The following is an 18,734-nucleotide window of genomic DNA, read 5'->3' as shown; positions in this document are numbered from 1 at the left end:
CACCAATGCCCCCTCCTGTCTGAACCTCCTGCTTCCACCATGATTGTTATCTGATGTAACATCAATTTTTAGCCTAATCACCCACCTATCGTATTTCTCCCTCAATATATTTTAATCATCTTATAAGTCAGGAGTGCAGCTAATATGTTTGTGGGTGTGTCACAAATAAAATACTTTAGGCAAAATTTGTAATCACTCAGTAAAATATTGGACTAACTAGATATTTCTGTTCTGTTGAGGGGTTAAAATAGAAGAGAGAAAGTAAAAATGAAAGATGATGATGTGATGTGTTAAAGAAAGGAAGAGAAATCTGGAATGAAGAAGACTCTCTGGGACCTGCAGCTCAGATGTCTATAGGCAGGGTCTGACTTCTTACCTGCATAGGAATGGAGTGGGTGGAAGCAGTCATAGAGGGAACTCTTGCAGGCAGGGCTGCCATTCAGCTGACTAGAGAAAGCGTCTGCACCATGACTGAGGCTCAAGCTATCATATGAGTAGGAAGATAGGTCCATTTAGAGGGCCATGACGTTTCTGAGCCAGGAAGCTACAGGAAGAGGGTATATTTTCCTTGAGTTTATCTGTCAAATATTTCTTACTGGAAGCTAGGAACTAGAGAGGGAAAAAGGAAGCTCCCCCTTTTGAGAAACCCAAGCTCTGCTAGACTAGATGGGGATGGATAAAGTCAGCTTTTCTGTCTGCAACAGTGGAGGGGACAGACAGAGGTACTTTACACCAACTTTTTAGGCAGCCTAAACAGTTATTTTCAGAGTCTTTCACTACTTTGAAGCTGCTTCCCCGCCACACACACCTCTGTCCCCTGACAAGGTTTCACTGTGTTGGGTAGCCCTTTTTTTCCCTAGAACTCACTCTGTAGGCCAGGCTGGCTGTGAATTCACAGAAATCTTCCTGCCTCTGTCTCCTGAGTGCTGGGATTAAAAGTGTGCACCACCATCACCTGGTGAAACTGGGATTCTGGACTTTGCTTCTCAAAGGCATTTCAGGGTGAGTCATCATAAAACAGAGCTAGAGTCTATTGAGAAGAGATTCAAACATAGATATAACATGAGCATTGGAAAGTGGGGTGCTTAGGAAAAGAGCAGTACACACCCAGGTATGGTCATGAGCTCCTTCAGAGAGTAGTGTTTTTAAATGTCTTAATAGCAACCTGCTGTATAATCTGCTGGTTTCTGAAATCACATGACTCTAAGGGTTTCTAAGGAACTTCTCTTTTTTACCCTTTTTATATAAATGAGATGCTGGGTGATTTCCATAATGCATTGGGCAGGATTAATCTCATGGGGAGGAACCATGACCTGTGTAGGCTGCACAAAAGGGTTAAGACAGGCCTTTTGCCATTGATGAAGTTAAGACTAGCTTGTGAGATTCCTAGGTATTTCAGGGTTACAAATGAGAAAGGAAAAAGTCAGACTTATTCATATAGGCTTAGATTTTCACAGTGGCCAATGACTATTTTAATATTCTTATTTGAAATATCTTAACATAAAAGGAATGTTGCGTCTATATAGGTAACCTGTTTAAGACATTTTGTATATTGATAGAATTATTAGGATATATTTTCATATTGCATTATAGATTTTTCTTTCTTCTATCAAGATACTTATACATTGCTTGCATTTTGAGGTTATTCTCATTTGCACATATTTGTTTACAGCAGATTATTTAATATTCTGATTTGAAGTTTTAGTCTTTAAGTAATACAGGTATTAAGTATTATAGGGCAATAGTTATTCATGTTTGTTGTACATATAATCAGATTAATTAGGTTTTTAGATACATAGAGATTGTATTTTGCCTACATAGGTAATCTTCAAACACTTCAAGGATCTGTAGAACATGGCATTTAAATAACTTAGGGTTCTGTTGACATGAGACATGATTGCTCCTGACAGCACCAATCTATTCCTGAGAGAATGTTGAGCACTGAAGACACTCCACTTGGAGTTTGTTTTCTCCTTGGCATAATTGGCCTTTGGGCAAAGCACTGTTTATGCCTCAACCACTAACAAAGTACATGGTATCCAGACTGGCTAAGCAGGACACAAGGAAAAGGACTGCCAAACCTTGCCAAGACAGGGTAAGACACTTCTGAAAATTGTCTTGCCTCTGGAAATGGTCTGTCAGTTATACTAGACCTTAGCTAAAGTTGGTTGCTTCAACATTGCAAATGAGACTTTCAGGGGTAGTCAATTGTCTCCATCATATACTGCTTACTTTGGAAGCTGCTTGATTGTACTTCCTGCCTATTCAAGTAATATTATCTCCCTTCTCAGGCCTTCTATGGGGTTGAAGCTTGGATAGTCTTAGTTAGATTCCTCTTATGATTTAGCCAAGTCAATTTCTGATACAAGACTTAGACTCTTTTGAATAGAATGTTCATTAAAACATTTATCATATGTTCCTTGCTTAGTATTGTTTATGTTGGTTGTAATTTTATACTTGATATCTGTTTCTATTGTATATAGTTTTGTATTGGGTTTGGATCTCTCTTATTTAGATAAAGGGAACGGTGATAGAGAATCTTTGTCAGCCAATTATCTTTAAGAGATGGATTCAAGTTAGGGCATGGCTTTCTGGGTACCCAGAGAAAAACTCTGCTCTCTCTTTGTGGTTCCTGCTCTACACAGCTAAACTTGAACTTCTTGTTCCTGTTTTGTGAGTTTGCCCCTTATAATAAATAAAAATATAATTGCTTTATCTTTTAGCTAGCTTGATTATTTTTTGACCCAAGATAATTAAACAGTGACCCTCAAAGCAAAATATTGTTGTGTTGAAATTTTTGACTGTTGGTTAGTGAGAGACTTCAGTTAGATTCTGTAGTGAATATTTTCTTTACCTTTTCTGGTTCCTTTATTTCCCTTGCCTTTCCATTCAGCCTCATTTCCAAGTAACCAGATGTCTACTAAATAATAAAAAAAAATGAGCTGGAACACATGTTGCTAGAATATGAAAATCAAATCAGAATTATACTGGAAGTTATAGAAATGACCATCCAAACATGACACATGTCACATATAAGGTATGGAACTGTGCAGAATGATGGAGAATATATGTAACCCATGAAAACTCCAGAAGGTTGGAGTAGAAGCTGTGAGGATTATCCAGAGCATGGAAAACTGGGTACTAGGTTTAAACTGAGGAAGCTATGATTGGAGATCCAATGCTCACAGGTAGGGTCCTCTTCCAGGGGATCAGTGCTTTCAGAACACAGTCATGGCGTTTTGTTAACTTAATGTGTCTGACTTCATCAGTGCTACAAGACAAGAGCCCTGTAATTTTAACAGGTTGGAGGACTGCGAAATCTAAAAGGTATTCCTTTGTAGGGAGTTTTCAGACTCTTGTCCCTAGCTGAGGAATGACAAGATCAAAGTGACATTTTGGAAAGATCATGTTAGGAGCTGTGTAAAACTACATGAAATCTCATTTGAGAAAAACAAAGATATTTCTAACAGGTTTGAAACTCTCTAAGCTACTTGGTAAAATCTTAAGTCCCTTTGTCATAAACATGACACAAAATGTGGTTTCCTCAGACCCTGTCTTTCCAATACCAACTCAGGGCCATGTTTATACTCCAGTGTCTAAGCCGGAGTGAATTCCTCAGGGTAAGAATTCCAGCATTCTTGTTTTGTTTTGTTTTGTTTTTTTTCTTACGACCTGCTCTTTTCACTTTTAAAACAAAATGAAATGAAGCACATGACCCTGGGTTTGATCTCCAGCACCACACAGACAATGCATGGTGGTTCATGCCTGTTATCCCAGCACTGGGGGGTGGAGGCAGGGGGATCAGAAGTAACATTAGTCTTGGCTAGATCATGAGTTCAAAATCAGCCTGAGCTACATGAGACCATTCATCACAAAAAAAAAACCAACAAAAAATCCAAACAAGTGAATTGTTGAATAATACTTATACAGAGACCTTGCCACCCACTCACCCTTTCTGCATGCCCAACTGTAGGTTAAGAATGAAGGAAAGGAAAATGTAATGCTCTGTCTTTTACAGAACCCTCAAGATTACTATTACTCAAAGGCAGCTTTCATTTTGATGTATCTTTACCTCTTTAATCCCCAAGTACCTTTTCTCCTTGTGTATTTACATGTGTGTGTGTGTGTGTGTGTGTGTGTGTGTGTGAGCGAGCATTCACATGTATGTGTGTATGGAGGCTATGGGTTGGTGTTAGGTGTCTTCCTTCATTACTCTCCAATTTGTATACTGAGGAAAGGTCTCTAATTTGAACCCAGACTCATTGATTTGGCTAATCTAGTGACAAGCCTGCTATCGGGTTCCCACGGCCTCTCCACCGGAATTGCAGACAGGCTACCATGGGGATCTAAACTCAAGTACCTATGCCTGGGCAGTGAGTACTTCCTCCACTAAGCCATTTCTGCAGTCCCTCAAAGTATCTTGAAAAATTGTATTTTGAAATTCTCTCCAGCATGTGTGTCTAGTTAGACATCTCCTTGACTAAGATCTGTGGAGCTGGATAAAACAAACAAAAAGCCAGGGGTGAGGGTTGGGTCTGCTTTCCACCAGAAGGAGTTCTTTATGGGGCTAATGGAATTTCTAGAAGAAGATTAACGACCTACAAACAATTCAGCAAGTGATAACTGCAAGACTCGCTTTAAAGAAATGAAAACGAAAATGTATATTTATTTAAATTAAAATGACTTAAACTTGTTTTCTGTGTAATTTCCTTGGATGAGTTTGGATGACTGGGCCAATTGTTTTACTACTGTCTCACCCTTTTTTAAAGAGCTCCCTAGTAGCCCCTCTGTCTACTGATGACATCCTGCTGGTTCAGTGGGACTTGGAGTCTGTTGCAAAAAACATGTTTCACTCCTCTTCCTCCTGAAAAAGGCAGGGGTGGAAGAAGATATAATAACTGGGAGTAATGACTGTCACTGGGCTCCTTTAGCAAACATTTCTCTCCATCTCTTAATAATTCTCCACCCTGGTTTTCTTAGGAATACCAGGGTTCCCAAGATTGAGCTCTTTAGCATTTACTATCATCCTTGTGACTCAATTTGTCATCTGAGCACAGAGAAGCTAGAAACAAGCAAGCCCTGGGGAGAGCTGCAGACCTAATGATGTGTACTTCCTCCTCCCTGCTCTGACTCACTCACTTTCTTTACATTCTGGTCCCCTTGGCTTCCTGTGCCCAGTTGTGGTCCTCCTACCTAATGTCTTCAATTCAGTGCTTCCCCACAAACACCCAGAGAACTGACTAAATTGTTTGTGTAAAAATGCTTCAGATCCCTTGGGATAAAACCCCAAAGTGCTTATTTCCCACAAAATCCCTGGATGATTCTTGTGTTTGTTTAAGCTTGAGAACTGTTAGGTGTACCTAGATAACAAGATGGTTGGTTCTTTCATCATAGCTGGATCTGGCCTATTTTTTTTTTTAAATCAGTCTGATGGCAACAGCTCCTTCCTTTGACCTTCTTCTTCTTATTTTCATCCACAACGGTTATCCTGGCCATTTCTGACTTTTGTATTTTTGGTAGTCCCACAGTCTCCATGAATCCTATCTTGGCTGCCTCAGCCACAGAGATTACAAGTGTGTGCCACCAAACCCAGCTTTTATCTACATGTGATCTAGGAACTAGCCTATGGTCCTCATGCTTGTAGCACAAACACCTTAAAGTACTTTACTTACTGAGACATCTCCTCAGCTCTCCAAAGAATTATTTGAATTTTCATCAGACTAAGTCTAGTTCATCCCATCTTTTTCCTGAGATAAGTCAACTCTTTTCTTTTATTTATCAGGTCTCATATCAAATGCCACCCTGAACTAGTTAGCTGCCATATTTAAGGTACTTCTCACAACTTGAGTATAGTCATGTCTGTCTGTTTCTTATTTTTATTATTTTAAAACATGTAGCACAATTTGTAATTACACTGTGCCTCATTTATCTGGGTGTATTGTTATGTCTCATGGACATGTAGACTTAATGAGGGTAGGGTCTTTGTTTCTCTACTGGAATTCCAGAACCCAGCCCAGTGTCTGACACACTCATCAGCCTTTTACTAAGTGGATTTAGAGGAGCAATGCCATTTTGGAGGAAGGTGACAGATTGTGGAAAAAGTCAATTCAAACATGATAGTCAGCCTGAAAAAGGATGACAAGTTAAAGCCTCTGGCAACTCAGGCCTTCACATTGTTAATCCCAAAGTTGGGAGAAGAAAGACCACCAACCAAGATCATCATGGCCAAATTAAGTACAACAAGAAATTAGTTAAAGCAAGTGTTTGTATTCATGTAAACAGGCTGTCTCCCCTAAAGTGGGGTTCTAGAGGTCAGCACTGAATGTAAGGAAGACAAGGCTTTTATAGCGTAGGGGTAGAGGGTTTCCAAATTGCGGGGTGGGGGGGCATTGGCAGGTTTATAAGAACAGAACATAGTAGATGTTCAAAACAAGGTAATCACAACTGGTAGTCACAATAAGGTAATCGAGGGGTCATGTAACCTTTTGAAACGAAGACATGATTGCCATTCCAGGAACAGGCAGTACAGAAGATTTGTAGTTCAGATTATAAGTGGGGGACATGGCCAATTCTTGAGAAAGAGAGGTTTAACCATAAAAAGGAGTAGCCTAGTTTGTCTTTATTATGAGATGACTTTTAAGCCTAAGATAAAGGCAGGCTTGTTTTTCACCTACCATGTGGTCCTAATCTATCTTTTTGGCATCATTTCTCATTAGACTCCCCTAATTTCATTCATCTTACTAAGTTGGCTCAATTTTCCTACTCCTATGACCTTTGTAAACTGAAATCCCCTTCTTCCCAGTGTAGGGTCAGAACTCCATTCTACAAGTGTTGTCTGCCCCGAGGGTTTAGTCATAGCATAAAGATGTATTTAATGAGGGTTATGGAGGTGCCTAGTGTGAGAATAAAAGCCTGACAGCTATAGATCCTTTTCTGGATGGCATCAGGAATCATCCCATCACACACACACACACACACACACACACACACACACACACACACACACACACACTGAGTCTCCTTTGACTTATACACTCCTGCCCAATTGGAGTAGCTTTGACAGAGTCCTCTATCTCTGAAAGTAAGATGATGCTCCAAGCACACCTATAGACATCATACTAGACCAGAGGATGCAAGCAAAATCTGGGCAGTGTTTCTTCATTCCTTCCATGTTGCCATTCACTTTTATTTTCTTCTTTTGTGTTGATGCCTTCACAGACATCTGACCAACACTTAACATTGGGTTAAAATTGATATATTCAATTTCTGAAAAATAAACAGTTGCAGTGTTGTATTGATGATAAAAATAGATTAGCAATACTTTCAAATCAATGGAATCATTAAATATTAGTTTCAAGAAAGTTTTCTACACCAATGTCAGTCTGCCCTAGGCAGGCAGCCTCAGCCTTTGGTCTTCTATCTGGAGGACTGAAAGTTTGCCTGCGTGAGAAACTACACAAAAAATTGTACCTGCCCCAAGTGACACACCACCACCAAGGACAATGAACAGTAGAATGGACTGCCCTTTCTATATCCTTCCAGAGCTGAGATGAGCAGACTGAAAAGAGGATCCTCCAAAAAAACAATGGCATGCATAAGTTTTGAGGGCACACAGATTTCAATTTAAATCTCGAGTCCTCCCTCACCTGATTGGCAAGAGGACACTGTTCAGATGGCTCAATGTCTTTGTTTCCTTTTCAGTCACAGGAGTCATTAGGAAGAGTGTAGTGCTAGACAGCATGCTAGAGATACTGTAGGTGGTTATTAATTATGCTTCTTTTTTGCTTGGTTAAACATGCATATAATCACCATATTGGTCATTCTTAAATATATAGCCATTGTACTGCTATTCTCATTGGCCAAATTCATATTAGTTAAGTCCAAAGTTTGGTGGATAAATCTGATTCTCTTCTCACCCCCACAGCTCATCTTGTACAGGGATATGGTGTGTGCTCATCATAATATTCATCCCTCTGTGTGATGCTGGCCAAAGTACATTTGAACCAGATCCTGCATCCTCTCTTCAAATGGAGAATTATTTAAGATCCCAGATTTCTATTTCTGAAACATCAAACAAGGTGCCTGTTCCATTAATAATGTTCTGATTTCCTGTAACTGAAAGATTAGAAATAATACAGTCAATGTGACAGCAGGATATCCAACAGCTGGCGATTTGGTGATGGACTGTTACAGGAAAGAAGTGTGTTTCCTTTCTCTGCAAACTCATTCATTCAAAAAAATATTTAACAAGCATCAATTTTTACATGAGGTACTGTGAGGCATAGTTGAAATGAATGTCTAGTTCAGTCGATTCTAACTCAGTCTATTTCACTTTGGACGAATGGATGAGTCATTTCTGAAATGGGTATCAGAGGAAAAGTGGAAAAAATACCTTTTGCCTTCAAGAAACTCAACATCTAGATGGAGAAACAAGACTAAAACTGAAGAAGTAATTACATATTTAAAGCATTAATCATAACACACTGTCATGTTAGTATAAATATTTTGTCATCTTGTTATCTGATTCACACGTTGCTTATGTGGAAATTAATATAAAGAAGATTTGATTAGTAGGTATCCAGATCCATCATTTTTGTTATGGATTATTGTTATTGGTTTGTCATTGGGTGTGTGGTTGAAAGCTCTGATGTTTGTGTTGATGGCAATTTTTATTTTCATTCAATGAGACTATATTGAGTTTGTGATAACAAAAGTTATTTTCTTTCATTTTTGAAAGTAAACTATGAGAAGATCAAATAACACAAATGAACAAAAAACTCAAGCGCATTCAGAAAGAGTGGAACTGTGGGGCAAACTTTCTAGATAAGGAAATAAGAACCTGTGCATTGCTTTCTTTAAAAATTAGTTCTGTGAACAATGTCAAACTAGAAAAGAAAATTAATCTTAGTCTTATTGAAATTTGATTTCTATAAACTGATTTCTTTACCCAAGCACTTTACTAAATAGAATATGATTGTGTAAGTGAGAAGTGTACAAGAAGGAAGGAATATTACTCTAAACTCGACCTACTTCAGTAATACTAGGAAGAAGTGAGTCCCTTTGAAACTTAAACAGAAAATGGTTGTGATTGAATTTTCCCATGAAGAAAACTTTGTTTCCTGGGGGAGGGCATTGGCTACAGGCTGCCTCACTTTCCCCAGGCGCAGAGTTCACAGTTACAGCCTTGGAGCACATGTTTTGGATTCTGACTGTATTCAGCTCCTATTAACCTTTGTCCCCACTGGTTGTGTAAGCTTGGGCAGAAAAGCCATTGATGTTCTTACCCAGCTGTGGTCTCTGCATTCTATTAATTTTTGTGTGTTAATTTTCTATTCTGTTTCTTCACAGAAAATGTTTAATAGATTTAAGAGTTTTCTGATGAATTCTATAGGATTTTTTTATTTTAGAAAGTAACTCACAAATAAGGATAATTTGACTTCTCCTATTATTTCTTTCTGTTATTTGGTGCTCCAAGAAGTCAAATACTGTACTAAATAAAAGTGAAGAGAGTGGACAACTTTATTTCATTCCTGCCTGTAGAGGAAATGTTTTCAGTTTTTCCTTATTTATTATAATCTTTGCTATAGATTTGTCCTATATAACTTTTATTATATTAAGACATATTCTCTGGCGGCCAAAAAATGTGAGACTATTTCCACCTTGTCGGATGGTCAGAGTTTGGAGGTTGCTGAAAACTGATGACAAAAATCAAGGCTACACATCCTGACTCAGGATATAGTTACGTGGTTCTTTTGACATTATGATGGCTCATACAGGTAGATCCACTCCACCCTGACAGATCAGATTGCCAGGATGTACAAGTATACTTCTGCTCTTTCTTTTGTAATAGGAGGTTACCTGTATAGTGGCTGCTTTCAAGATACTTGATCTAGGATGGCTTCACTGCCTGAACAACAGAATGCTAAAGACTTGGTGTCCCAAAGTGTTGAAGCAATTTATTGTTCAAGCTGTTCTTTGTATCATGTTAAATAAGTCTTTTGTTGCCTTCTTCTCCCTTTTGTTTTGGGGTATAAAAACATGCGGAAAATTAAAGACAGGAGATTTCAATATTCACTGGAACTCCCTCCCAATATTATTCTATGTTTCTGTTTTATTTACATCTTTGTTCTCTTTACTATTTTTCTGATCCCTACTCTGGCAAGAGGTATTTTTATCAGGGCTGGTGCCTGACAATGTTCCCAGTTTCTTCAGAGTTTTTATTATGAAGAGATGTTGATATTTGTTAGGTTTGTAAAATTTCTGTTCCTGGTACTAGTTATATGCTCTATTACATTCATTGGGTTGCACATGTCAAACCATCTTTGCATCCTTAAAATGAAGTCAGTTATACCCATGTCTGTAATCTCCACCCCCTTCCTACATCCTGGCAATTTGCACTAATTTAAATTTTTTATGTAATGTATTGTGATAATATTTCCCCCTCCCTGAGTTCTTCCCAGATCATTCCCACATTCCCACCCAGCCAAACCCTTATTTTTCTTCTCTTTTAAAAATAACACACTGAAAGCTAAAATCAGAAATCAAAACAAACAAAGCAAAACCAATAAGACAAAAGAATCAAAACAAAAAGTATGTAAAATGCCATGGAGTGTGTTTTCCTAGAAAAAAAAGAGCAAGCCCAGCCCCCGATCAGTACCTAGTAGCAACAATAAGGATAAAAATCAGATTAAATAAAATAGAGACAAATTATTTGTTATAGTTTTTTCTGGTTATTTTAAGATATATATGCACTTATAGCAATGAGTTTCTCTCTACAACTGCTTCAGTGTATGCTCAAAACTAACAAATTGGGTTTTCACTTGGTTCTATGAATGTTTACAAAATATGCTTTTAATTGAAACGAAATTATATCACTTTCTTCCCTCCAACTCCTCCCAGATGCCCTCCTTCCTGTTCTTCACATGTACCCACCCCAAGTTGATAACCTTTTTTCTTTGATTATTATTGTTACATCTATCTATCTATCTATCTATCTATCTATCTATCTATCTATCTATCTATCATCTATCTATATCTATGTATACACAAATACATGAATACAATCTCCTGAGTCTGTTTGCTGTTTGTTTACATAATTTTCACTCATCATACAAAAATATATTGCTTAATATCTATGTGTTTATATATTTTTGTAGTTTTCCTTGCTATTGATCTCTGATTTTATTTCTTGAGGATGTTATTCTACAGGGAGACTGTCTTAAATGATTTTGGGCTCTTGAATTGAGGCTGTTTCTTATTTTTAGGCTCTCAGAATAGTTTATTCTCAGACAATTATCCAAGTAGAACCAGGCTATGGTCCTCTGGGATATGGAAAAGAGTGATAATCGTTCTTCTACAATACTGACATGTCACCTGTGGAAATCATTTACATTTCCATCCCCATATTGGATTTTTAAAAACATTTAAAAAATTAGAAATCAAAATATATAAACAGCATCTTCAGTCTGTTTAGTGTTCCTTGCGTATACATGTTTTCAGGATTGAGCAGTTGATAGTGCTCATCTCTGGGAAGACTGTTTCTTCTCCTTTCAACGGCCTTGCTCCTCTTTACTTCTTTGTTTTTAAGGCAGGGTACAGAGAGATTTCCCAGGTCTGTGTTATTGTTTATTGATATTGCTTTTGTTTAAGTCTTGTTTAGGCAGCTGCATTATTGAGGTTTCATTGGAGAAGAGTCCCTCTCATTTTTAAGAGATACACTTTCACATCAGATTTTGTGTTTCTCTTGCTCTTGCAGGCTTTCTTCCTCCACTTGATTGATGTCCCAGATCCACAGATACAGTTTGCCACCCCAGTTGATATGTCTACAGCATATCCCTATTAAATTTAAGACGTGTGAGAATCATGGACTTGCCTTGTTGACCAGGCCGCCAGTTCCTTTTCAGGAAGAACACCCAGCTTCCCTTGTGAATGAGGCTTTGGCTTCCCTTGCACAATGGGGAGTCAGAGCTGTAACTATGGCCAGCCCCTTCCGTTGTACCATATGGCATTTTCCTACATTTTCAGCTGTTCTATCACTCTCTTTGTGATTTCTAATATACCCCCCTTTTTTTTCTTCAGAAGCATGTCTTTTTGTACCCTCAACTCTTTTTAATGCTGATTCACAAAGGCAGCTGCTAGTCTGCCACTATCACCAGGAACTGTATTTCAGCTATGTACTTATCATTGACTTTTGCAGAGCCTGCATATAAATATGAGTTAAATTCAAATCTAATAATGGGAAGTCAATATATGAAAAGAAATACTGGGAATTTATAAGGTCTTGCAATATTGTTTCAAGAAATGAAAGTTAGTGCTTAAAATACCCTCATAACTAAAAGAGCTACAAATTATTGCCTCTGGAGAAAAGAACAGATGGGGTTGGGGACAGGAGCAAACGGTTGGGGCAGAAATAGCTATTTTTTTATAATAAGTTTTATAGCACTATTTGATTTGTCATTAAGTATCTTCGTATAGCTTTAATAGAAATGCAAATTACATTAAAATACCTGCAGTTAGAGGGCAGAGAGCTTGCAGATCATACAAAATAATATTTTGAATTTTATACGAAATAAACATAAAACAAAAGGATGTCATCATGCAATATATCTCTCATTGAAATAAATCAAGATTCAAGATTTTATTAAAATGAGGCAGATAAACCAACTCTACCTCCAAATCACAAATTCAGAATTCAAAAATAAAAGCTTATACACTGCATAATTTGATTCTCATGTGAATCTATTATAATTATAGGAAAACACTGATACTAATTAATCTCCATTATTCAAATGAGAGATGTGAAATTTGTATAGATTATGTGACTTGACAAGGACATACAAGTCATGAAACTCACAGCTGGGGTGTCAAATGTCAAGTTCAGCAGACTTTCTGACTTTGTAGTATCAGGGCCTGAAAGAAAGCTCAATCATTAAGGCACTTACCATTCATGTACAAGGAGCTAAGTTCAATCCTTAGTACTCATATAAAAGCTAGACACAGTGATGTATTTCTGTAATACCACATGGGGACGGAGGTGAGGTAGATGGAGACAGACATATTCAATTGGTTTAATGGCCAGCTATACTGGCTAAATCAGTGAGTTCCAGTTTCAGTGAGTGTGGTGGTTGAATAAAAATGTATTCCATAGGCTCATAAGGGGTGGCACTATTAGAATGTATAGCCTTGTTGGAGTAGATATGATCTTATTATAGGAAGTGTGTCACTTGGGGTGGGCTTTGAGGTCTCAGATGCTTAAGTCAAGTCCAGTGTCATTCTTTCTCTTCCTGCTGCCTGTGAATCTAGATGTAGAACTCTTAGTTCCTCTCCAGTACCATGTCTGCCTGTGTGCCTCCATGCTTCCTGCCATGACAATAATGGTCTAAACTTCTGAACTTTAAGCCAGCCCAAATTAAATGTTTTCCTCTACAAGAGTTTCCTCTTCACAGCAATAAAAAAATCTAATTAAGACAGATGTTGGTACCAGGGATGGGGTATTGTTGTGATAGACCTAATCTTGCTTTTGTTTGAAAGAATGTGGTCTTTTCTAAAGCTCTAAGTGGCGGCATAATGTGACAAACTGATAGAAGCATGGAAGACAGCGGTGCTGAGAGTGATTTGAAATGTGGGACCCCAGCTCAAGAGTTTTTCAGAGGAGAAGAATAGTAATACATGCACTAAAGACTGCTCTTATAATATTTTGGTGAAAAATGTGGTTGCTTTCTGCCTTTATCCAAAAAAAAAATATGCCTGAGGCTAAACTGAGGAGTTAGAGATCAACAAGTAGCACAGCCTAGAACTGACTGCGTTGCTGGTTATTAGTGGCAGGCTTTTTCTTTTGGGCCACCAACCAGCTCCAAAATCATGACATGGAGAATTGTTATTAGTTATAAATGCTTGGCCTTAGATTAGGCTTGTTTTTATTAGCTCTTAAAACTTAACATCTATGTTTTGTCTTGGGACAAATGCATCACATCTTTACATAATTAAATAAATTCAACAAAACAAATTAAATCACTTAACAAAAGCAGGAGAAACAAATTCTGCCCAGTTAAAATAATAATCCACAATACACACTTTTATAGAGATCTAAAAATGAAAAGGAGTAAGCTGAGCAAGGAAAAGTGCAAAAGTTATAGTTTGAGGAGAAAAGAGGCACCAGAGGGTATAATGGAATCAAGTCCAGTGCTCAATGAGATAGAAGGTTTAAAGAAAAACCTGATGATAAAGGAAATAGAGGGAATGGTGACTTCATGGCAAGTCCCCACCCAGCTTCCAACCTGTAAAAAGGAGTTAAAGAAAATTTTAGTGCCAGGTATAGTGGCATGCGTCTATGTAGCACTCTGGAGGCAGAGGCTGGTGGATCACTGACTTTGAGGTCAGACTGGTCTACAGAACAAGTTCCAGGACAGCCAAACTTAAGCAGTAAAGGAAACCAGCAAAAACAGAAAACTGATACAGATGTAATTGAACAAGGGGACCTGTTCTTGCTGCAGCAAACAGCAGATCTTGGCAACTTTCGCCACATGGTACTGACTTTAGAGCCAAGGATACAAGAAAAGGTTTGTGGAGCTTCCTTCTGTGATTAAGAAAGCTGAAGAGGCTAGGTGTGTGTCAGAGGTGTCCCTGCACGGAGGCCTGGCAAAGCCTTTGTGTGAAGTTATAAAAGTAAAACTTAGATAGCCTTGGAGACCCCAAGATGTTGGAGATGCCAGAATTGTGGTATTCCTACCAAGGGGAATAGGGGTAGAACAAATCAAAGAGAGAGGAGAGTTTTGGAGTCAACAAAGCTGAAAGGAATTGGAGATCTGAAGAGCATTTTGGCATCTGTCATGTATATTCAGAGTCTGGAGTTTGTGTAGCTGGTTTTTGGTCTTGTTTTGGTTCACTATTTCCTCATTATACTCCCTTTCCTCTCTTTTGGAATAGTAATGTATATTATATGCCCTGTTGAAAATATATGATCTGATTTTTTTAATTTTTTTTTATTTTACAAGAGATTACAGTTAACAGATTTCCATTGTAAGGGAGTGTATGTGTTATAGCTTTGAAGCTGCAAAGATATCCTGAATTATCAGGAAGCCAGGCTATATTTAGAGCTCTGGAGGAGAGAGCCACAATAGGACATATAGGTCTAGAGGCTGGAACAGCAATAGGACTGCTCAGCACTGGAGGGAAAGGTTACTTACTTGTCAGTAAGCCAGGCTACTTAGAGCTGCAATAGGACAGCTTTGGAGGAGTAGAGTTGCAATAGGGCAGCTCTGGAAAGGTAGGGCTGCCAAAATAGGACAGCTCAACTCTGGAGGATGGAGCCCCAATAGGACAGTTCTGGAGGCTGAAGTCACAATTGGACGACAGAGCCACAATAGGACAACTCATCCATGGAGGAAAGTTGTCCTGACTAGTCTGGAAGCCAGGCTATCTAGAGCCGCAAGAGGACAACTCTGGAGGCTGGAATCCCAATAGGAAAGTTCAGCCTTGGAAAAAAAAATATCCTGATTTCTCAGGATGCCGGGCTACCTGAAGTTGGGGTGCGATGGGGGTTGATCTCCCCATAGGATTTAGCAATCCTACTCTTCTCCTGAAGAGCTGCTACAGCTGAGCTCTGCTCTGTTCTCCTAAAGGAACATCATAGAAGAGCTATGCCCTTCTTCAGCACAAGATGTTACTTCTTTTGCTAACACTCTGCTAAAGAGGAAGCCCTTGCAGAAATGTAGCAATCTCCTCTAGCTCCCTCAAAAAGTTGTTTCTTTTTCTGCTCAAACTTGTTCCGCTTCACTCAGGGACAATCTCAGCAAGGTTTTTCTGTTCTCCCAGCCAAGTTCTTCTCTTCTGCACAGGTGAATGAAGATCATCACCAAAGACTCCTGAGAGAGATTTATTTGAGAAGCAGGAGTTCAGGAGAGTGGCTGCCTCTGCAAAAGAAATAAAAGGCATCCTCCAATTAAACAGGCAGAAAGGCTTATATAGAGCTTCTTATGGGTGGAGTTTTTCCAGAGAGAAGAGGGATTACTTAGTTTTCCCCCCACTCAGGGATTGGTTAGTTTAGTTGATCAGGGACAGAGATGGCTCTGATTTCAGGGTCAAACTGTGTTTCTTTCACTGGTACTTTTTAGCCTTTTGACTCTAATCGTAGAACCATGGCATCTTTTTTTCACTGGTTCTAATTCCAGGGACAATGTATGTTTGTTTGGCACTGGTTTCAGAGTCAGGGCTTGTCCGGATCCGATGCCCAACATAAAAACTATTTTTCCCTAATTGGACCAGTGCAGAGGCACGGGAAATAATGAGACACAGTTCACACAGCAGTATAGAAAGGGAGTTTCAGGCTTCATTCTTTCCTGAAGATCACCTGCGTTTATTATTCAAACACCTTTTATTCCCCCAGGTAAACAAAGGTGGAAACTCATTAATATTCTCTTTCCAGAGGACATGGGAGTAGTCACACCTGCAACTCACTCCCCAGGTGATCTACATAATAACAAAAGAGAAGGAGCAGTACATCCTGAGACTTTTGTTAGGTAGTCACAGCTTGTCTGGCAGGATAGTGACTGCCTTGGAAACCAAGCATGGCCAGAAAACTTGGCTGTATATATCCTGTATGAAATATAGGCCCACAAGGGCATATGTCCTTAGTCCTTACTTCAGGAATAAAGATGCTTCTTTCCCTGGTTCAAGTCTCAGATCCAGGATGTGTTACTTTCACTGACTTTGGGTTCAGAGTCAGGGTGCTCAGGGATTTATTGGTTTCCTGCTCCAGGTGGCTCTTTTACCCACAGCCATGAGTCTCCAAAGAGATTCAACTTTGGACTATTAAACAGTGTTGAGATTGTTACAGACTATAGATGGGAACTTTTATAAAGTTTTTATGAAATTGGATTGAATGTAGTTTTGTATTATGCTATGATAACAAGTATATCAGGCCAGAGAATTGAATATGGTGGTTTGAATGAAAATGGCCCCCATAGGCTCATAGGGAGGGACACTGTTAGGCTATGAGGCCTTGTTGACTCCAAGATATGGTCTTGTAGGAAGTGTGCCACTTTGGGTGGGCTTTAGAGTCTCAGTTAAACCATGCCCATTGTCTCACTCTTGCTGTGGAAACTTCTCTAGCTAATAGCCTTTAAGATATTGGCCCACTTAAGGCCTGATCTCATGTATTATAAATGCAGAAGAAATGCGTGCATGACTCTGTTGGCTGATGGATTTGGTTCCAGTTTCCAGCACACACAGAGGACTGTAGATTGCTATTTCTGTGAATTTATCCCCAAATAAGCAAACCATTGTTATACTCCATTCCAGGCTATTGCAGAACTCTTTTGTATGCCAACAAATTGGTGCCCCATGTGACCTGAGTACATGCCATTGCCAGACCCTGTCTGTGGCCTTCTCCCACCACACACGGCTGAACTACCCCTCTGGTGTGCAGCTGCACATGGTTTGGCTTGGCTGGTCTACTGCAGCAACTTGGTAATTTCCTGCCCATCTGAACCCAAGTGTCTTGGTCCTATGTACTAAGCAGCTGACTTTTTACCACAACTCTTCTATGGCTTCTGCAGCTTCTATCAGGCCTGCTTTGATCAGGCATAGCTATGAGTCCAGGAGTAGGGGTTCTAACCCCCTTGCATCTGAAACACAGACCTGCATTCCCTGTTTGTATCGCCAGTGACTGGCCCTAGCTCTGGTTAGTTACTTCGTGTCTCAATTACTGTCTGCAAGCTCTGGGTTTCTTGACCTTTTGCCCAACTCAAACCCTCTCTGTATGCAGGTAGGTGTACTGCTTTTAAGTATTTAAATAAATTTGTTAGTAATCCTAAGCCTCAGGTATTTCAAGTACTGATCTAGGACCTGCCTTACTGCCACAACTGTGGTACTTGCTGACCAATCAAGATTATTATACCTATAACAATTTTCTTAAATTTTTAATGGAGGTAAGTTCATTTGATTATTAAATAAATAAATAAATTTGAAATGTGTAAACCAACAATAAGATAATTGCAGACAATATCACCATCCAGAAATTTAGCAACCTGTTTGTTTCTACTATGAGTAGAATTCTACAAGAGTTATATGAGCTATTTGATACATATATTTCTGTGGTCATGGAGGTTATTAGCTTTGTTCTTCATATTATATCCTTAAAGAAATGGCTTGAAGACAGAGTCAAAAATGAGAAACTTTTAAGAAGGATATTGTCTTTAGCTGAAAGGATTCATACTATTGAAAACAAAAACCTTAATTTGACAGGCAAAATTCAATCCATGTCAATGGGTTATGAAACTTTACAAAAGAACTTTACAAAAGGGTACTAAGAGATTATCTGAAAGGATTCATACTGTTGAAATTCCCAATCAAAATCTATTAAAAATTTATGATAATCTTGAACATCCCTCCAGGAAGACAATCTACACACAATCCAAATAATATCTAAGGATGAGAAGATTTTAATAAACATTTAAATCCTTGGAATCCCATGTATTGAATGAGAACTGGAAATTGATTGATTTGATGAAATCATTAGACATATACACAGGTCAAGAGATTCAGACATTACAAAAGACAGTGATAAAAAGATTTGAATCGACTAAGGAACTTGTCAGAACTGATAAGCAAGAAGAGGATGTACAGACAAAGGATTTATCATCACCAATACCTCTCAGAGTCAGAGATGACTTACCAAGAGTTTTAACTTTTTATCCTGTTACTACCCCTTAAAATCCAGAAAATACTCAATACCC

This window comes from Myodes glareolus, chromosome 22 (assembly GCF_982192425.1).
Source record: "Myodes glareolus chromosome 22, mMyoGla1.1, whole genome shotgun sequence".
Classification (NCBI taxonomy): domain Eukaryota; kingdom Metazoa; phylum Chordata; class Mammalia; order Rodentia; family Cricetidae; genus Myodes; species Myodes glareolus.
Note: the sequence above shows the minus strand (reverse complement) of the source record.